Source organism: Cibotium barometz, chromosome 24, assembly GCF_041138505.1.
Source record: "Cibotium barometz isolate CiBa-2024 chromosome 24, ASM4113850v1, whole genome shotgun sequence".
Lineage (NCBI taxonomy): Eukaryota > Viridiplantae > Streptophyta > Polypodiopsida > Cyatheales > Cibotiaceae > Cibotium > Cibotium barometz.
The window spans coordinates 49,837,951-49,860,329 of NC_141069.1; the positions used below are offsets into that span (position 1 = coordinate 49,837,951).

At 44.3% G+C, this 22,379-nt stretch overlaps 1 pseudogene across 1 annotated transcript; it reads right to left on the reverse strand.

The window, feature by feature from the left end:
- Positions 1 to 347: 347 nt before the first annotated feature.
- On the reverse strand, positions 348 to 20,200 carry LOC147625405 (pre-mRNA splicing factor SR-like 1; annotated as a pseudogene). Its single transcript, XR_015268966.1, has 4 exons — positions 19,567 to 20,200; positions 2,238 to 2,318; positions 2,002 to 2,073; positions 348 to 1,636 (listed from the first exon to the last, which is right to left on the reverse strand). The product of XR_015268966.1 is annotated as a pre-mRNA splicing factor SR-like 1 (transcript).
- Positions 20,201 to 22,379: the final 2,179 nt, after the last annotated feature.

The window sequence follows — 22,379 nt, forward strand, 5'->3', positions numbered from 1 at the left end:
GGTGGAAGATTTTACATACATGCTTGGATGATAACTTTTTTTTTTGGGGGGGGGGGACACTTCAGAAGATTGCATACCTCTTCCCACGATTGACCACAACGGATTCAACATGTTAGTTCTGACTTCTGTGGTGGCCCAAAAAAAACATAAGGATTACTGATTTTGACAACTCGGATAATACGCATAACTGCACGAAATAGTATCCCAAATTGACTGTACTCATCGCCTCTTCTGTGTGCACAAGCCTTGCATACAGTTTAAAGAGCACCTCTCCTGTAACAACTGTCCATGCTCTGGATAGAAAAAAAATGTAGAACAGCCATATGATGCAAGTTTTTCCACATACATGCTTGGATAAAAACTTTTATTTGCATACTTCCACAATGGTTAAGTACAGTGATCAAACCCACCACCCTCTGCATGCACTTTGAAGCACATTCGTTTGGAAACAGATTTACAGGGAATATTGAAAATACATATCATAAGATTAACTGTTACCAAGTATCCAATCAGAAGACATTGAAGGACAAGCAGCAACAAAACAAGCCGACAATTTCAAATATTGAGAGCTTCAATATACCAGGGGCGTGAAAGACTGCCACTTCACATTTACAGAGCTTTACTTTTCGAGCCAAGGTCAAAAAATGTCCTACCATGAAAAAATCATGAGCATCACCAGCTTGCCATGATGCAGTCCAAGACTTCCACACTGGCAGCACCCAGTTGGCTTATTTCCATGACTTGCCACCCAGACGAATAACATCCTCACCATATGTGTCCTTAGCACAAAAGCTGTTTTCACTTGTATCACTGCTCTTGGCAGTTGCATCTCCATACAAGTCACGAAGCTTAGCAAGGTTTGCTGATACTTTCGCTGGGCTCTTCAACCTATGTACATCAGTACTACCACTTCGGCCAAACTTCTCTGGGCTTCTGCTTTGGCTCCGATACACGCGCCGACCACATGGACTATGAGTTCGGCTCCGATACACACGCTGACCACCTGGACTACGACTTCTGCTCCAACGATCCAGCCTTCTATCCCTGTCCCTGTATTTATCCCCATCCCTCTCTCTGTCCCTTCCTCTTTCTCGGTACCTCTCCCTATCACTTTCCCGGTCCCTAGCCCTATCCAAATTGTAGTCTCTGCTGTCTCCTCTCTCTCTGCCACGATCTCTATCCCTGCCAGAATCATAATATCTGTCCCGCCCCTTTCTTCTACCATCCCGATCATAGTCTCTGCTCCATTCCCACTCCCTGTCACGCTCCTTTTCCCAGTCTGCTTCTCTTGGCCTTTCACCATCATGATCTTTTCCTCTGGAACGTTCATAGTCCTTGCTCTTCTTTTTCTCTTCCTCCCAATGGTCATCTCCGGTATGGTGTGATGACTCCTGGGGTGCAGGGACATTCCGGCGCACAGCTGATGAGTCTCTTGTAGAAGCACGATGTGGAGCTCGCTGTCCAAATGAAACAGACAGTGATGCTTTCACAGATGGGCTGTGTCATCAGCTGCATGACGACCTCCCGTACCTGTTACACCAGCAGAGCTTGTTGGAAGCTTCAATCTTTCTAGGTGGGTTGTTATCTGCCGCAGTATGGGAACTGGGATGTGGGGGAGTAGAGTGTCAAAATAATACTGCACAAAAACCACTGTTGTCAGTCACGAAAGTTCAGTTGATGGTCAGTTACAGCTCACCAAAATACAACCAATACAAAGCCCTGCATCAAACATACACAGATTTGTTAATGTAGGGCATGATCTGTGTCATAAAAACTACTCACTGTTAAACAAGGGAGAAATGCATCCACCATAAAAAGATCAAACAAAGGAAGATCTGCAAATCACTGAAAGCACAATACTAGCAAGAGGTAAGAGCTGGTGAGAAATATAACATGGTAAGAAACAAAATAAACAAGAGCCACTATTTTAATGCTCTACAAATACCATAACTCACAGCTCTGACAGAGATTTTGACCCCACAATCAGTGCCAAGAACTCACCTGGTCTAGCAACAGATCACGGATATAAGTGCCCATTGTTGTCACCTTCCCATTCGTTCCTGGTGAAAACTCCTGCATCAACCCACTCATCAGAACTTGTCTTGGGCAGCAAATTGAAGAGAAACAAAGCAGAATTCATTCTTTACATGTTCGATTTGCTCCCTATAGCCATAGTCAAAAAGAAACACACAGGAGCAACACAGAACAACCACAAGGCAGTAAAGATTTAAAATTACCTCATCGTCCTTGATATGTTGCTCATACCAGCCCCACAGAGTCTTTGGATCCCCAACATAACGCAGGTACAAAAAACCCATCTGAAAAAAGAACATTTACATTTGGTCGGCGGACAATTGAGAGAAGATTCAAAATACATCAAACAATTGACGAGAAAGTGTGAGCTTGAAGTTGAAACATGTACAATTGTCCACACAGCATATTTAGCCAGTGCTACATGTACATTTTTAGCCAAGTGCTACATGTGAACACAAGCTGCAAGCAGACTGGGCAGACTGGACAGGTTTGGACAGACCAGGCAGCACGCCAGGCAGACAGGTCAAACAGGTCAAACAGGTCCAGGCAGAGGTAGGGTGGAGGGGCTGCTAGTCTAGCAGAGGGGGCAGGTTGGGTAGCAGCAGCAGGAGCAGGAGCAGATCATGCAAAAGCTGTAATAGATTGGGCAGCAGGAGGAGCAGATCGAGCAGCAGGTCGAACAGGCTGACCAGGCCACAGAAGGGCTAATTGCCTTCTAAAAAGCCTCTTCCTCTTCCCACTTCAATCATCTGTCAGACCTACAACCAAGTAGCTGTTCTCCGATCTCAACAAATCACAAGGCAGCCTGCTCGTGGAAAGATCGTGCTTGGGTGTGCAATCCAGCCCACATTTAGTTCAAAGGAGTCTTTCCATTCAGGACATTGTACTCATTTCCACTTCAGTAATAAAGCAAATACACAGAGAGGTGGTCGCCCTCTTATCTCTTCTCTTCAAAGTAAATTAAAGTAATGCTTTGGAAAGCTGTGCTGCACAGTGCACACCGTACCACTAAAGCTTCCACAATCAAAGCAAAAGAGTAAATTTGTACCAAGAGACTTGAATATCGAAGTCCAAAAATGTCCTGTAAACTTTGGATCTCGATCCGAAACTATAGATTTCAGCAATCCATGAAGTTTGAAGATATACTGTATAAACAGTACTGCAATATCTGAAGCTTAGGCTGCTTTCTTGCACGGGATGAAATGTGCCATTTTAGAAAATCTATCATGCCTTGAGAAGAACGTGGCAATGAAGTGATAAAATCCAAACTAATACTTTCCCAGCGTTCATTGGGAATTGAAAGTGGTTGAAGAAGACCAGCTGGAACTTGTCTGTTAGCTTTCATACATTGGCATGAGAGACACGCTGTAACAAACTTAATAACATCTTGCTTCATTTGAGGCCAATAGTATGTAGCTGTCAAAAGACGATAAGTCTTATTGATGCCTGGGTGTGCAGCATAAGTGACCTCGTGATGTTCTTTCACCAATACTCTTCGAACATGAGTATCATGAGGTACACAAATACGGTCCTGATAATATAATAAACCATCCACTATTATATATGCTCCATAAATCTTTAAGTCAGAAGGAGTTGCATTCTAAGAATTGAGAATTCGAAATGCATTTCCAAAATCACGATCTGTTGAATAACGGTCCTTGAAACTTTGAGGTATATCCATTTCAACTGTAGAAATAGCCAAGACCGAAGCTGACAGCATACGACTGAGGGCATCCGCAACCACATTGGTAAGACCAGGAACATACTCAATTGTCATGAAAATTGACTAAGAATTCGACCCAAAGTGCTTGCCTAGCATTCATAACTGGCTGCGTGAAGATATATTTCAAAGAATGATGATCTCTTTTCACCACTGAATCCGCACCAAGGAGATAATGTTTCCATGCACGATAGGCATGAACAATAGCTAAAAATTCCTTGTCATATACCGGGTATAAACTCAATATGAAGCACGAGTAGGTGGAGCACTGCCAGGAAGAATATCAATAGCATGGTCGACTGGCCGACGAGGTGGGAGGACCGCAGGAAGCTCCTAAGAAAAAAGATCCAAGTATGGAGCAAAGAAAGGTTGCCTGAGATACATCACCTTTGTATCTATGTCCTCGGGAGGGTCGTTGGCTGAATAGACCATTAAAAGTGCTGAGGAACAACCACTCTTGTGGACCCACCGTTTCACTTGAAGAGCCGAAAGGGTTGGTGTAGAAGGTTAGTCTCTGATTCCTTCGAGAGCAACAAGCATACCATTTTCAGCAAATTGTATAGAATGGTTCCGGAAACTGATCACGGGATCATATTGATACAACCATTCTTGACCAAGGATCGTATCATAATGTGCCAAATTCATGACTTGGAAATCCAATTTGTCACGATAGTGCTGAATTCGAAAGGAGAGGTGTTTGGCAATGGTGTTACACGAGGATATGGAACCATCAGCAAGCTCTACTTCATAAACAATAGTACTTGGAGAAGTCCGAATCTTCAGTCTCTGAGTCAAGGTGGTTCCCACAAAATTATGAGAACACCCACTGTCAATGAGTACCTGAATAGGGTGACTGGAAATAGAACCTTGAAGAACCAAAACCTGAGTAGACCGCTAAGGCAACGGTGAAGAGACAGTTTGTGCTGTAGCAGTAGCGGTAATTATTGAAGCATGTGCAATAGCTTGGTGATTAACTGCACGCTTTCCTTTGTCAGCAACTAGGGGTTTCTCCGCAAAAAAGGGGGTTTAGCATTAGTATTCTGTCGATGGGTTAGTCTTTTGGGGCACTCAAACCAACGATGAGGTCCATTACAAATTGTGCACAATCCTGTCTTTTGTTGATCCCGTCCAAAAGAAACAGTAGAAGGACGAGGATTGCGAGATTGGTCACGTCTTTGGTCCCGTCCACAATCCGAACTGCGTGGTTGGAAGAAGTGAGAACGTCGGAACCGAAAAGAGGACGATCCTTCTAGTCAACGAGGGTGTTGAGAATTATTCCATTGGGGATTAGGCCGGGAGGTAGAAGAGCCAGATGACTCTTTGCGACTATCTCGGCTCATACGAGATCCATTGGCTTTTTGAAAGTCATTAGCTCGACTGGAAGAGGCCGAATTTTGAGAATTAATGTCTGCAACACGCTCGGCACATCGTATGGCATCGGCAAGATCGACAAGGTTATATTTTTGAACATCGGTACACAGTGTGGGGTTAAGCCATTCAACGAAGGCATGAAGTTCGTCCGCTGAGGACAAAGAATCAATCTCCGTGTCCCAACCGGCTATGCCACATAGAGATTTCCGGTAGCTCGGTTGCATTTACATTAACATGGTGACGAACACCAGCATGCATGAAGTAAAGAGTGTCCACCTTAGAGCCTCTGCTAACAACCAGTGAGTCCTTACTAATCTTCCACTTTCCACAACCAAATGTGGTAACATAATCAACATCATCAAGCTGTCCAGTAGAAAGCAGGTTCTTCTTGATCTCAGGCACATGCCTGACATCATGGAGCATAAGCTGTGAGCCATCTGAAAACACAAGCCTCACATCACCTCTGCCAAGAATCTTGCATGCATGGTTGTCACCCAAATAAACTACTCCTTCATTGCCAGCAGTATACCTGACAAACAAGTCTCTGCAACATGTGACATGAAAGGAGGCACCTGAATCAATGATCCATGAGTGCATACCATGACCATCTCCTACAAGAAGTGAATGGGCATCAAGTGAAGACGTGAATAGGACTTCATCCTCACTGTCACCTGCATGTGACACATTGACTTCTTCAATCTTGACTCCACTTTTGCCTTTTGGCTTTGCATCTTTGGCTTCATCTTTGTCTTTGTCTTTGTCTTTGTCTTTGTCTTTGTCTTTGTCTTTGCCTTTGCCCTTTTCCTTTTGATCATTCTTCCATTTGTAGCATTGCTTTTTGATATGTCACTTCTTGCCACAATAATGGCATTCCAAGTCCTTTTTGGAGCGGGACTTGCTCCTTCCACGTTCTTGGCTTTTACCCCTTTGCTGGGATCTCCCACGTGCATTCATTGCATTGGACTTTCCAACAGAGTTGTTCTTTCTGTTCATCTCCTCTTGAAGGAGAGCACCCTCCACATCTGCATATGACAGCATAGCATTTGAATTGCTAGTGGCTGTCCTGAATGTGTCCCAACTCTCTGGCAAAGTGCATAAGAGAAAGGTGGCTTTGAACTCATTGTCCATTGCCAACTTTTGATTGATGACCTGGCTGACAATACCATTAAACTCATTTAGATGGGCTGTCATAGACGCCCCTTCCTTCATTTGAAGACCTATGAGTTTCTTCAACCAATACACTTTGCTTGAGGCACTTTGCTGGGCATACAAGTCCTGCAATCTTTGCCACATTCCCCAAGCTGTCTTCTCTTCACGTATGCTGAAAAGTAAAGTGTCTGACACAGACAACATGATGGTGGATCTTGCCAGCTCGTCCATATCTTCCCATTCTTCAGCAATAAGAGAAGCGGGCATTACACCCCTTTCTTTGATGGGCTTGTGCTGCTTCTTCTGGAGCAACACATTATAGCACTAGGTTTGCCAAATGTCATAATTATGTGAGCCTTCAAGCTTCTTGATGTGAAGCAATGAAGAGCTCTCACCTGTGGTTACCATACCAATATGCAACCTTTGTCAATGCCTGACTCCCTACAAGATGTGCAAACACTGCACCAAAGCACACAAACATGTTTGTCACGGTACGAAAATACGATACCGTACGGGAATAATTTTTGGTACGATATGAAATTTTCGGATACCGTACGATAAAATACGGTTTTTATTTTTTACACTTATAACCTATGGAGCTTCAAGCTTGAATGTGAGGGAAGGTTGGGAGGAGAGGAGTCTACAATGCTTAAGGAACTAGAACATGGATATGTCTCTCTCCCGGTTGGATCTCCCGATTGTCTCCAAAAAAGAACCTGGATGGGTAATGCAATACCAAAGGTCTCCCAGTGTAGCGTTTATGACTAAGGGACCGTCCTTGCACAAATACGAGGAGTGCATCTAGGGTGATAAGTTTAGGGACTCCTCTCTAGATCAAAATGGCCATGTCCAGATCTTCTCCCTCGTACATAACTTGAGAATCTAATTGTCTAGCCTACCTATACCAGGGATCCCCAAGTGATGTAGCAAGATTCTCTCATCCTACCAATCAAGTGTACACTACCAGTCTACCTTGCCAGATTTTTTAGGTCTCTCAACAACCCCATATGGAATACTGAGTGGACACAAAAATTGCGAAGTATTGCGAGCATTTGGGATTTTCGTAAAGCAGGGTTTTTATATTTTTTTTAAGCATTTGGAGATTTTTTTTTCAAGAAAAAATAATTTTTTGGGGGAAAAAACCTCTTACCGTACGGTATCGTACCATACGAACCGTACCGTACGAACCCATTCTTACCAGTACAAGAAACAACTATGCACACAAAGTGCTCACAGTTGTTCTCCCAAAGTTTATCTCCCACTGCGAAAGCACAAATGCAACTCTACTGCCTGCATGCAAATCAACCCAATCGGCACAAAAGCCCTTTGATCTGCACTCGCCCCAAATGTGAGATTGCTCACATCTTACAGCATGTATGAATGCCCAATGGCACAATTACATCAAAAGCCCCAAATTCTGACATCCAATTTCCTGCAAATTGATCTTGAATGTGACCAATGTCACCCAATGTTGCCAATTTTGCTCAAAAATTGAGTAATTTGGACCTGTACCGGCTCAATTGATGATTGTACCTGCTCAATTGCAAATCCCAAAAAAAAATTAAAGCAAATACCTCTGAAAATTTCTGTTGCAGGAAAGGGGGAGATCGTGCTGATGCTACTGCAGAAAAATTGTACAGATGAAGGACTCCTCAGGCGTGAGTATCCTCAAGCGTGCTGCAGAAGACTGAGCCAATGGAGGGCTCCTCAGGCAGAAGTATGGTTGAAGGTGGTACGTCGACGGAGGGAACTGCAAGCTGGAGGCGTTTCGCTATAGGTGCCTCACCTGCTGCGAGCGCTTCCGACTAGTGGCCAGCGCTACACGCGACAAGGACTGTTTGTTGATGCCGCCTCCGCATAGTGGCCAGCGCTACACGCGACGAGGCCTGTTTGTTGACGCCGCCTCCGCCTAGTGGTTTTACGCCTTGTGGCCAGGCGTCTAACGCCCAACGCTTGCTGCAACAGTTTTGCACACGTAGCACTGCTGCCGTGTGTCTGGATGGCGACCAGCTCTGATATCGTTGTTGGTCACACGAGTTGAGTCCAGAACCGGGACGCCATAGCTGCAGAGCTCGAGTGTGTGCAGATCTGCTCGAGGGTACCAGACTACAACTCAGCTCGTTTTGCAACTCTTGTCCAGTCGATTTCCAGCTCTGCACCCTTGAGAACAAAACCCTAAAACCAGAGCTCTGATACCAGTTGAAGGGAGATTAGAGTTAGGGTTTCATGTGGGAGACATACACAGAGAAGAAGGGAGAGAGAGAGAGAGAGAGACACATATATGGGGATAAGTCAACTCAAGGTATGAGTGTGTGACTCCCCTATCACACATGTATATTTGCTCTAGTACACATAGTGCACTTAGTACATTAAAAGTACTAAGTGTACTATGTACTATAAAACTTATGGGCTAGTACACACTATAAGGGTGGGCATAATGCCTTTACCCCAACAGGTGACGGCCTAGATCGCTTCGTAGGGGGGCGCCGCCAGCAAAGCGAAGAGGTGGCGAGCTGTCACTATTCGGCGGCGAGAAGCTCTGCGACAGCTGCATGAATCAAACAAGGGACTCACAGCCTGCAGTGCACGAAGCAAGGAGGGGGGTGTTGCGCCAGATCTACCATTGCTCCATAACTCCCATACAACACACGTGTGGGTTGTCGAGGGGGGGAGAACGCTGAGTGAAGAGGCTAAGTGGCCCGCAAAACCCACGGGGGAAAAAGAAATAAATATTTTACATCACCATGAGCAAAGTTTTACGCCAAGTCCACCATCGCTCCGCTGCTTCCATACAACACCGAGAAGAGGGGTGAACGAGGGAGTGCCGCAGAGAGGGTGAGGGCTTCACAACCCACGGGTAGGAAAAAAATTTTGCTTTGATACCACTGTAAAGCTTTTATAGCTTTATTAACATGATCAAGACTTAATTAACAAACATAAGACAAATGCTGATAGAAAGATTCAGTTGTTTGTATTGAGACAGGGGCCTTTCTTAAATAGAGGCCGAAAGGGTACAAGTAAAGAGACACATCCCTGGGAAGGGGTGTGGCTCTTGAGTCAACGGTTATGTCCTTTGGAATTAGGGGTGTGTCTTTTAATGAATAGACATGTCCTTTGATAGTGACACATGTGTAAGGGTGTGACCCTTCACAGGTGTCCTTTCAATTAATAAGGGATTAAGGAGTAATTAAGGAGATTAAGAGAGTTAGTCACAATCGTGACAAGCACCCCCCCCGTGCCACCAAACCCATTGTATGAGGTCCCCTAGAGCGTCTAGCCTGGGGAGGAGAGCACCATCCCTTTTTTCATTTTGATTCACTCCCTTTATGGAGATGTACATAGCCTACGTGGCTGTTTTTTTGATAACTAATAGAAGGATCTCTTTTCCAGAAAAAAAAACACCATGACTTGGTACTGGATGGTTTGAATGAATAAAAAGGCATGTCCTTCTAAAGTGAAGACCTGTCATGTGCACAATGTGTATCTACTGTGTGCTACACGCACGCAAGACTAGTTTCGAGGCTTGGGGAAGCTTGGAACTAGGCAAGCTAATTGACGAGCTGAGTTAGGAAAATACTAACAGGCGGGCAGCCAAGTGTGGACGCTCGATGACCGGCCAAGAGCCTATAAAAAGGTGGCCAAGGTTAGTTATTGTATTATAGAGAGTCTCGCGAGTTTGTGAGAGCTCTATGGTCTTGGAGCCTGGATCTAGTGCAGACGTGCACCTGCTTTATGCAGCCGAGGCCAGCAGCAATCTCGAGGCCCGCAAGGGCAGCTTCGTGGCGGTATGGGACGTCGCAAGGAGGAGATTGGTCGGTACGTCAACCTAGTTAGCTCAGCTCGTGGCTCGGTGGGGACAGCCAAGACTGTGGGCTCGCCCACGGCTGTCATGGTTGGGAGGGGAGTCAGGCCTACACCCCCTTGCTTGTTTGTTTGTTCGTTTGTTTGCAGGATTCGAGTTTCGAACCAAATTCGATCACGAGGGGATCCGTGGGGATTTGACAGTGGTATCAGAGCATACCTCGTGAACGAGCAAGTCGGTAGGTAGAGAAGAAGAGGTCGAAGAATGGTATGTGTTAAAAAACTTGCTTTTTTTTCTGTGCATACTGCAGATTTCAGAATAGTATGTGTTTTTTCTTCATCAAAGACACCCATGTTGATAGGAGGGATGGTAGTCTAAGTAGGGTTGATTGCTTTGCAAAGAAGAGGCATGTTTGTGTGTGCAGTCATACGCATGAACTGCAGGGAGAGAAACAGAAAAAAAAACGCATGTTTGCTTTTCATTGTTTTGTGGCGCATGAGAGAGAGAGCGAGAGAGAGTGTCGTTGCTGCTGTGTCTGCTGGCCGAGAACTGCTATACTGGCCGTGTGTGTTGCGTGTGTGTCGTAGGCATGGGGGCTGCTCATAGCTACAAGCAGCCAAGCCTGCTAGGCATGCGGCCAGGCCTGCGTAGCCAGCCCAAGCCGGCGCCCAGGCCACACGAAACCGGCGCACAAGCCAGGCAAGGCGAGCGCCCAGGCCACGTGGCCCTGTGGCCAGGCGTAGGCACAGCCTACGTGTGCGCTCAAGCGCTGGCCGGAAGCAGCAGGGTACACACGTGTGGCGGACTGGCTGGCGTAGACGCTAGAAAGCAGGCCGACAGCGAAGATGGCGAGCGACCACTGCACGTGTGACGCCTGCAAACAGCCGACGGGCTAATCCAAGAGGAGGAAAAAAAAAACAAGGAAAGCACATTTTTTTAGCTTTTGTTTTTTTTGGAGTTAAAAATTTTCTAAGTTTTAAAAGACCCCTCTCCAAGGTTTCCAAGGTGTTTATTTTTTTAAGAAAATAGAATATATATATCCATATATATATATATATATATATATATATATTTATATATTTATTTATTTATTTATTCAAAAAAAACACAAAAGCAAAGCAAAAGCTAAGCCTAGCTTTTGGAGATTTTTTGGCTTTTGGGAAACCTTTATAAACTCCCTCAAGTGGGATTCTTGCCACACATCTCTCAAGTTCTCAAGTTTTCAAGCTCTCAAGCTCTCAAGTTCGCTCGCACTTTTGTTGTGCAAAGATCGAATTTTCTCTCCACGTACCATCTTTACGATGTCGACCCAAGAATCAGAGTTGGAGCCCCTTGTGGAACACGAAGGCTTGCCGGCTACGGAAGGTACCGATGCCGATCTTTTTGACGATTTTGTGTCAAAATCAGATTTCCAAGAGTTCAAAATAGCTCTCGAAGCTTCTTCGACGGAACGTCAGGCACAAATCGCAGCCCAGATGCAAGCTTTACAGAACTCCATCGCTCTATTGACCACTACCCTCTCTACTTTCTCGGGTATGGATACCTTGGTTTCAGCTTTAGGGCCCAATATTACTCCAGAACTGTTCGGGGGCGAGCAAAAGCAGCGAATCAAGGAGATCGTGGACACATGGCTACATAAGTGGCAAGTTCACTTTCAGTTTCATCCATATGATGATGGAAAGAAGATCCAATTAGCAACAGGTTTCCTGTCCGGCAAAGCTTTGCTTTGGTGGAAGGAACTCAACCCTAAGCCAACGACTTGGGCACAATTTGAAGATATCTTCAAGAAAGAATTCCTCAAGAAAGAGGATGATTACGATGTTGTTGCCCGGTTTTCAGCTTTGACCATGACCTCGCAGCACCTCACTTATGAGGTCTACCTCCAGAAGTTTCGTGGCTTGCAGATGAAAGCTACAAAGATGGATCCCACTACTCTTTTGAGGTTTTTCGTAGCTGGTTTACCAGACTCGTACCGATTACAGGTAAAAAATAACAAATGTAAAACATTGGACGAGGCCATTCATTCAGCTCGCATCTATGATGATACGATCGTCTCTTCCAAGTCGAAACCCGTTATCGAGCAAGGGAACAAGCATAAAAGAAAGTCCTCCGCACCTATGGCTAACACGACAGTGGGAAAGTCTTCGGACCAACCTCGAAGAGTTCCAGTTCGACACCAACGAAGAAGAAACGACTCCTTAGGGCTTTAAACCTCAAGAAGGAAGGACGTTGTTTTATCTGCGAAGAAAAAGGACACATGCGTAATGAGTGCTCGAAGCAAAAGAGTACCAAGACAAACGCAGGACCCAAGCCAAAGGGAGCTAACCAGTTGTCTTTGACAGATACGTCAATTACTGTACTTTCTCGCCCTAGTACTTCTTCTGATTGTCTGTTCAATTCTAAAGTATTTGGCTTGCATGATCTTCTCCGAGTTTATGGAGAAGTGAATGGACATAGATTCACATTCTTTTAGACCCTGGCAGTTCGCATAACTTTGTTAACTACAAACTTGTGCAGAAATTGAGTCTTGATACGACACTTAGCGACCATACCTATGAGGTACGCCTACCTGCGGGAAGGCAAGTTTGGGATCGCAAGGTGGAGATGCTTCCAATCCAGATTCAGGACTACAAAGATACTCTGAAATGCTATGTTATGCATCTGGAAAATATAGACTTGTTATTAGAGATTGAGTGGTTTAAGACTCTTGACGTCCAGATAGATTGGTCTAGTCATATTTTTTCTTTTCAGCATAGAGACACCAAGTATAGTATTTTAGGTGATTGTATCCATCCCTCTCAGGGACCTCTTGTAAATACAATTGATTTTGGAAATATACTGGATTCTTCTTTGTATACCGCTTTCCATTGTGTATTGATTCCACTTTCTTCTTTTCTCATCCCTTCTATGGATGTGAATGAATTAAGTGTGTTTGAAAGCAAAGAATTACAGAAGATACTTGATTCGTTTCAAGACGTATTTCCTAAGGAACTGCCATCGGGTTTACCACCTGAACGGGCAATAGATCATTGTATTGACTTGATCCCTGGTGCTCATCCTGTCAGTATTCCACCTTATAGGATGAGCCAAGCTGAGGAAGATGAGTTGGCTAAACAACTCGAAGATTATTTGAGGATGGGCTAGATCCGTCCAAGTAAATCACCTTGGGGTGCACCTATGTTGCTTAGGAGAAAGAAGGACAACACTTGGAGAATGTGTATAGATTACAAGAGATTGAACAAGCTAACCATTAAGAACCGTTATCCTCTCCCTAGATTAGATGACCTGATTGACCGGTTAGCAGGAGCGAAATATTTCACAAAGATAGTGTAACGTACCCATCTTCAGTAATAAAGAAATGTCCATGTAATTATGAGTTTTTATGGTATAAAAATCAATGATTTTATTATTTGAGTCATTTCTACTTAGAATCTTCAAATTTTGAGCCCAAATTTGGAATCTGCGCGCGATTTTAACCTAATATAGGATTTTACAGCATCCAAAACGGACACCGGATCAAGCCTATACGCTAATTTCAATCATTTTAGTTAAAAATCGGCGACCTTTAAACCTTAATAAATCCACGACCGGGCGTCCGATTGACGAACGGTCTGAACCCCTACGACCAAGAGAACCTCAGGACCAAAAAAAAAAAAATTTTGCCCCTCGGGGTGGTCCGGCACGCAAATCGAGGCGAGCGCTCCAAATTTGGATACCCCGTCTCAAATTTGGATATCCCGCCCCAAAATTTGGTCCGTACACACTTACTAGGGTGCCCGCACAATGACCGCCCGAGAACCAAAGAACGGCCGCCCACTGTATGGTCTACGCGTACCCCTACATGGACACCCATGCTGTCCCAGACCAAATAAGGTACATGCGTACCACTCCTTTCCCGGACAACCGACACCATACCTTTCCCCTAGACCCATGCAAGCCACTGATCCATAGCCTTTGAAGGTACACCGTCCTTTCGTCCTTGCTTTGCGCAGCGCCCGTACCCTCACCCCTCAGCTATATAAACCCCCGGGGTGCTCCACAGACAGCACGCATTTCTGTGTAGCGTATGCCCTGTTGTACCGTCGTCCGTACCGCCGTCCGTCCCTATGTAGCGTACTTGCTGCAATACAGCCACCCCTCTCACACCCCCTCATTTGGCTCTTTTCAGATAAGCCAATTTTCCTCCATCCCCCTCTTCCTTAGAGACAGTGTCCTTAACTCTTCTCCCCCCCCCCTCCCCCGTGTGAAGAGACTTCCAGCAACCCCTCCCAACCCTCTCCACGTTTTTGCCCTTAAGGACATCTCACAATCCCCCCCATTTGCGTAGACTTTAATAAGGGTTTTTTTGCCTCAAGAAAGGGTTCGTGCGCCATATTCTTTTGCTCATACGGTGAGCAAACGAGCTCGGAATTCAGATCCGACTGAAGCGTTTCGATCGCAGCAGCGAGCTCTACAAGGCGACGCCTAAGATGGCCTCATCTCAGACGACAAAATATTGCCTCAAGAGGAGCATGTAACAACGAGATGGGGGAAGATGCGCCCAATGCGGCTCCAGTCCTCCCTTTTCAAGCCCCTCAAGGAAACGGTAGCCAGGTTAGCTTGGTTAATTTTTAAAAGAAGAGATTTTCCTTAAATTAGTGTTAATGAATGGTGTCTTTTCCCTTTAAAATGACGACATAAAAATTATATGAAGTTACGAATTATGTGATGTTGTATTCGATAAATTGCGTTGAAATTGTTATCTTCATGAATTGTGAATGCTATATTTAGTAAATTGTATTGAAGTTGTTATCTTTAGAATTCAAGATTTTTTTTGGCTTCAACGCTAACTCCGTTCCGTGCTTGTATCTAGCCTCCTGGTCACGTGCTACCGCCTGTAGGCCCTCCTGTAGCTCTCGCTTGAAGAGTACCGCTATACCTCCAGATCGCCGGGCGGCGTCGTTAGCAAAGCCCGGGAATGGCCCAAGGTATCCCTCATACCTTTGGGAGAATAAGGATCGCCGATTGAGGCGAGAGATTATGAGGCTGCCTAGTTCTGAGAGCCCAGGCTAGTGCGGTAAAAATAAGCCCACCCTAGTGTGCAGACATCTCTCTGAGGGGCGGGAGGATCGAGCGATGGAGCCTGAGAGGGCAACATGCCGGCTTGAGTCCTCGCCAGCGGCCGACGATGAGGTGTATGGTCCCGTAGAGTTTTGCCCAGCATGTAGAGGCTGAAAGGCCGAATTCTAGATCATCGGTAGAATAAGAATAAGAGAGCTGGTTTGGCTTGTATGGAATTGGTTCATGTATAAACTTTTTATATAATTACATCTTGTCTTTGGTATGATTGTATTGTGTAAGAAGGCTGTTTTAACGAACCTTGTGAAAAAGGACCTTAATTAAGGAATATGTTTATTTATGTCAAACAGTGTGGTAGGATTAATTAGAAAACAAACTGATGCGTGAGTAGGGTGGAAAGTGGGAGGGTGGAATGCCCTGACGGCACCATCCTACGGACGGGTGGACCCGATTAGTCGTGTAGCTTTCCAACAGATTAAGTGAAAGCCCTACGTTAGATAGTTAGGTTCCTAGGCAACTCTATTCTAGAAGACTAGGCCAGCGGCTGTGCCTTGCATAAGATGAGGAAAAAAGCGTTGTCTCTAGAAATCAAGTCTAGTAGTTGCCCAATTTATGATCAATTGCCCTATGGGTGATTTGATGTTTAGAAAATCACGCTCCCCCTGCGGGATAGAGCTAGGTCATACCTATGAATCGTATCCTTGAATCTCTACAGGATCAAGGTGTCGATGAATAGGAAATTTTCCCAAGATAAGACTTAGCGGACTATCTTAAGTCTTTCTCCCATTTTAGAAGGGAGGAACCTTACAGATAGATTTACGTACTCGCTATCACCAGATACGTATTCATGAAAGGCATGTCGAAGGAACCGCCTTTCGGACTAGGTATGGCCATTACGAGTTTCTCGTATTACCTTTTGGGTTAACCAATGCTCCAGCCACTTTCCAGCAAATAATGAACGATCTTTTTCGTGAACATTTGGAAAAATTTGTAGTGGTGTTCTTGGATGATATTTTGATATATAGCCGTACTCTTGAAAATCATGTCAGACACCTCACGATTGTCTTATCTATTTTAAGACAAAATCGACTATATGCTAAGTTAAGTAAATGTGAGTTCTTTATGACCAACATCATTTACTTGGAACACAAGATCACTAGAGATGGATTGAGCATTGACTATGACCGAGTTCAGAAGGTTTTGGACTGGCCTATACCACGAATAGTGCAACAACTTCGTTCTTTTCTCAGTTTTGTTGTTTTTCTTCGAAAATCTGTACGAGAGTACTCTCAGCTCACACTACCGATGACCGACTTATTGAAAGGTCGTGGACGTGTCAAATCAACCTATCACTTGGAATAATGATTTGGATATGGCCTTCAGACTTTTGAAAGATAAAGTCAAGGAAGCACCTATCTTAGCATTGCCTGATCCTAGTCGGCCTTATGTTCTTGAAACGGATGCCAGTGACTATGCTATTGGGGCTACTTTATTTCAAGATGGTAGACCGGTTACTTTTGAAAGTAAAAAGCCAGACGACACTCAATCTCGTTGGCCAACCCTTGAGAAGGAGCTTTATGCTGTGATTCATGCTCTCAAGGTTTGGAGACATTATTTATATGGCTCCAAGTTTGTGGTATTGTCTGATCATCAGCCAATCAAGTATGTGTGTGATGCGGATGATTTGAGAGGAAGAAAAGCTCGTGGACGGAGTTAATGCAAGATTTTGATTTTGAGATCCGTTATCGGAAAGGGTCCATGAATAGTATTGCAGATGCGCTTAGTTAGATTAGAGAGGTGAATACTTTGTCGTTCACCGAGATTTCTACCGACTTATTTCAATCATTGCAAGGGCTTTGCACGACTGATAGTTATTTTGGTCCATTTTGGCAGAAGATCCAAGACGGGAGCTCATTGATTGACCAAGACTCGGTGACTGAGCAATCTACTATTCAGGCTGCAGGAGGCCAGTGGATAATTCGGAATGGTTTGCTATTCCGTAATGACAAAATTTGTGTACCACAGATCCCGGACATTAGGTCCAAGATTCTTAAGGAGTGTCACGACGCCCCTTCTGCTGGACACCCTGGGGTACACAGGACACTATCATTAGTGAAACACAGTTTTTATTGGCCGAAGATGAAAGAGTATGTAGAAGATTATGTTCTCAAGTGTCAGATTTGTCACACAAATAAAGCTGAACGCTTTAGACAGGCTGGGTTGTTGCATCCTTTGCAAATCCCAGGTAATAAATGGGAAAGTATTTCCATGGATTTTATTACCGGATTGCCAAGAACACATCAAGGCCACGATTCTATTTGGGTTGTGGTAGATCGCTTGACAAAAATGGCTAGATTTTTACCGACTCGGAAGACTCTTACAGCTACGCAATTAGCTCGGCAATTTATCGAGCAATTGTTTAGACTACACGGGTTACCGCAGGACATAGTCAGTGATAGGGACTCTAAGTTTACAAGTGATTTTTGGAAACTTGTTTTTGAGAAGTTAGAAACAACTTTGAATTTGAGTTCCTCTAATCATCCTCAATCTGATGGCCAGACTGAAAGAGTGAATCAGATTTTGGAGGATATGCTTCAAGCATATGTATCCAAAAGACAGAGTTCATGGGAGGATTATCTTCCTATGTTAGAATTTGCATATAACAATACTAAGCATACGAGTACAAGGTTTAGTCCTTTCATGCTTATGTACGGTTTTCAACCTAGATCACCTGTTACAATAGAATTCTCAGGACTTCAACATGATGCAGCACGTAATTTTTTGCAAGATATGCAGGAAATGTTATAAGTTGCGAAGGAATCTATTAGAAGTGCTCAAGACCAAGACAGGTTTTATTCTAATAGACATCGTTCACCCAAAGAGTTCTCTTAAGGAACGATGGTGTATTTGCGAGTTCCGAAAGATTCCGAGACTTTACAGACAGGTAGATCTCCGAAATTACCCCCTAGATACTGTGGACCATTTCGTGTTACACAACGAATTGGTTCAGTTGCATATGAAATGGATTTGCCTTCTCATGTGAAAGTTCATCCTGTATTTCATGTCAGTAGACTTAAGGAAGTACTGGGTGGAGCAGATCAGTTAGTTACTTCTCAAAAAATTATAGATGTCGTGGACATGACATTTGTTCCGCACGAACCTGAAAAGATTCTTGGATTTCGTGAAAGAAGATTGCGTGATACGCTTATCACGGAATACAAGATCAAGTGGAAGGATCGTGTTGAGGAGGACGCTACATGGGAGACATTGACTACTCTTCAGAGAGATTACCCTGGCTTTTTAGTGAGCTCCTAGAGGAAGGGGAGTATGTCATGTGCACAGTGTGTATCTATCGTGTGCTACACGCACGCAAGACTAGTTTCGAAACTTAGGGAAGCTTGGAACTAGGCAGGCTTATTGACAAGCTGAGTTAGGGAAATACTAACGGGCGGGCAGCCAAGTGTGGACGCCCGATGACCGGCCAAGAGCCTATAAAAGGGTGGCCAAGGTTAGTTATTGTATTATAGAGAGTCTCGCGAGTTTGTGAGAGCTCTATGGTCTTGGAGCCTGGATCTAGTGCAGACGTGCACCTGCCTTTATGCAGCCGAGGCCGGCAGCAATCTCGAGGCCCGCGAGGACAGCTTCGTGGCAGTATGGGACGTCGCGAGGAGAAGATTGGTCGGTACGTCGACCTAGTTAGCTTAGCTCGTGGCTCGGTGGGGACAGCCAAGACTGTGGGCTCGCTCACGGCTGTCATGGCTTGTTTGTTTGTTCGTTTGTTTGCAGGATTCGAGTTTCGAACCAAGATCGATCACGAGGGGATCCGTGGGGATTTGACAAGACCCCTTTCTCTTCAAGGTGACAGCTAGATGGAAACATAAAGGCAGGAATTCTTACTGTGAAGATAGCCTCAAAGCTGGCCGCAGCATGAATCTTCTGCATGAGATCCCACAGCATAGCATTTCAACTGTTGCACCCTTGTTGGCAGTCTGCCAAACTGATGGTGATGCCTAACAGTCTGCCCTGCTGCGGTTCCAAATGGGCGTGTTTGCATTTTAGTGTGAAGCTGACCTCCAAGCTGGGCCTTTTAAACTCAGCAACTCCAAACTCCCACATAAGATCTTGCAGCAAAGCCTTTCATCCATTGTTCACAATTGATGAGGGCCACAATTGATCCCTAAAGGAGGGCCGCCAAAGCTAGGTTCTACTAGACAGGGTTCACCTAAGATATATAAGTATACCACGTGATTGAATGGGGTTTTTTAATTCAAAATTTTAAGGTAAATTTTCTGTTTGCCTTCTCAAGGTTCTTGCCTGCCTGAAATTTATTGCCGATTGAAACACACAGGACACGATCAAAACATGCAGCACAGACATCTGATCAAATTTGTGTAAAGAAACCTAAAAATTTCAATGAAAGGCCATCACCTACCGCTCGGATGTAGGGCGAGTCTCCATGATTGAGTAGGCCTTGCATCTGCTTCACCGTGAGCTTCATAGTGAAGAACTTGTACAGCAGGCAGAAGGCCGTGGAAGGGCCTCTGCAGTTGCCAGTCATCCACGGCTCCACATGGTTTCGTCGATGACCTCGTGGTAGGTCTTCAGCCTGTAGAGCTCCTTGAAGTAGTCCGAAGACAGGATGTTCATGCACAGGACCTTCTCCAACAGAGTATCGATGGGCTTCCCGCAGGTCTGCACCTCCATGTCGCTCCTCTTGTGATGATACTGGTGGCGGTGATGAGGGTGGCGATGGCCTGTTTAGGGCAGCACAAAGTAAAAGCAGAAGTCTTCTGCAAGATTACGGTCTCGATAAATTTGCTCCAAACTCCTGCACCGTCATCTGCTGCTTATCCGTTAATAACTTTAGGGTTTCACTAACTTCAGGATTAGGGATTCACGGGGGCTTAGGGTTACCCGTGCTTTGCGTGCGTTGAGGTGAAGCAACTCGCCTGCTTTAGGGTTAGGGTTCCTCGGCTCCTTGTATGCCTTTACAAATTACAAAACAAATTTGAAAACATTTGGGGGAGGAGTACATACTACCTCCAAAGAAGTCCTACCCAGGGGATGAGAGTAGTGGTATCTACGGCTCTCATCCCACCACCATAGATCTATGGTCGAGATTGGGCAGTGGCAATCTCGAGTAAAATGGAGTAATCTCGAGCCACCCCCACCAGGATTCGGACCTAGCACCTCGAGCATCTGAGCCGCATGCTCTACCATTATGAGTTTCATGCAATAGGAGCAGATCGTGTTTTATAATTCAAAACCGTAGTCACCGACGTGCGAAGCAATCCAACCCAAGGATAATCTCGGGCACAGTAATCTCAGCCCAGGAGTAATCTCGGGTTGCTCGAGATTACTTTGCGAATCTAGGCTATAGATTTTTGCGATGCAATGGGGGCCCTAGATCCCACATCTTCTCTCTAATGCATGCTAGTGAGCGTGTATAAGTGATTTGAGGTGGGAGGAGGGAGTAGTGCTCGTAGTGCAATGTGATGATGTGACAATGCTCACGGGAGAGATGGCGAATGGTAAGCTATCCATGGCAGTGTTTAGCTCTTGGAGACCTCAAGGGTTACAAGCTTGGCCCATCAGTTGATCTTTCCCTCTTACTAAACCTCTCTCTAATCTTCTCTCTAATGCATGCTAGTGAGTGTGTATAAGTGATTTGAGGTGGGAGGAGGGAGTAGTGCCCGTAGTGCAATGTGACAATGTGATAATTCTCACGGGAGAGATGGCAAATGGTAAGTTATCCATGGCAGTGCTGAGCTTAGAGACCTCAAGGGTTACAACCTTGACCCATCAGAAAGATCCCCATGACATGTTGAGATAAGTAGAGGTGAGCGGTTCCCTCAAAGCTTTCTCTTAGCCTTAATATTTTTGGCGACATTACCAACAAGGAGTAATCCCTTGGCTTTATCATTTGTTTTTCTCTAATCTATGGTTGATCTACTGCTCACACTCTTGAATAATGGAATGCCACGAACAAGAGTGGGCTTTGATGGCGATTTGTGTGGAAATGGTGTGGTTCTTGCTTTTTTTTGCTCTCTTTTATGTGTTAACATAGAGCTTAGATGCTTAATTTTTACATGTAAATTAGGTTTTTGTTACAGTTGATTACCTTTGCATGCTAGCATCCATATTAAATAGTTTAATCAACAAAAACTTTCATAAAAAACAAAACAAAACTCTTGTTTTTTGCTAATACATTGGTTTTTTTATTAGTAAAGTTAAGAGACAAAATCACCAAACATTGGAGTTTAGAGGGTTGATTAGGCTCCATTGAACACATATTCATGATCTTCATGGTTAGGAGATCCATACTAGACAATTTGTTCAAGCAAAAACATCAAAAACTTCCCAAAAATCGAATTTCAAATTTTCTACAAAAGCTTTCCACTATGCATAACGGGCAAAGCCAGATATTAAAGTTAATTTCATAACTTTAAAGGTAGCTTTCATCTACAAGCTCTCAAGGCAAGGTCATTGGCGGTGTGCATCATGTGAACTTTACTTAATTGATCAGAAAACTGATGAAACCATACGAGATTTTATCTTCAGATAAAAACTTTGGATTCACATTGTGAAACATGGAAAAAATTGAATGACACTTAATTGAAATGATAGTTTATGATAGGGCTAAAGAAAAATGGCTTGCACAAATTGATCCTTGTATCAAATCCTGAGACCTTTGACCAATGTTGTAAAGAGGCTCTCCTATTGGATGATAACATATTGGATTATGACCTAGAAGTGGGGAATTCATCAACCAAACAAGAGGCTGTAAACAAATTGATTTCAAAGCTTACTACTCAATAGCTTTACACAACTCTGATAAAGAGAGAAATTTGGGATGAAAAAGGAGCTAAACATCAATAAAATCTAAAACCTCTTCCACCTAGGGGCATAAAGCCAATGCTTTTATATTTGTAATCATTGCAAACAAGGTCATGAAACCACACTTTGTCCTAAATTTTGTGCAGTCGAGCCAAATTAATCACAAACACAAGTTGTGTACCAACCTTGTTTAATTGGTACATCATTGTGCACCAACCTTGTTTAATTGGTATATCATTGTTAGCTCAATGAAGTGCATGAGGCACAAAATCCTCAAATCCAGCAAATCCAAGAACTCACAATAGAAAGTATGGTGCCCTTGGCCTAGAATGAGACCAAACAAGGGGTAGAAATTGTTAAATACATGACATGGCCATTACTCTAGTGCTTTTATTGTCGTGGACCACA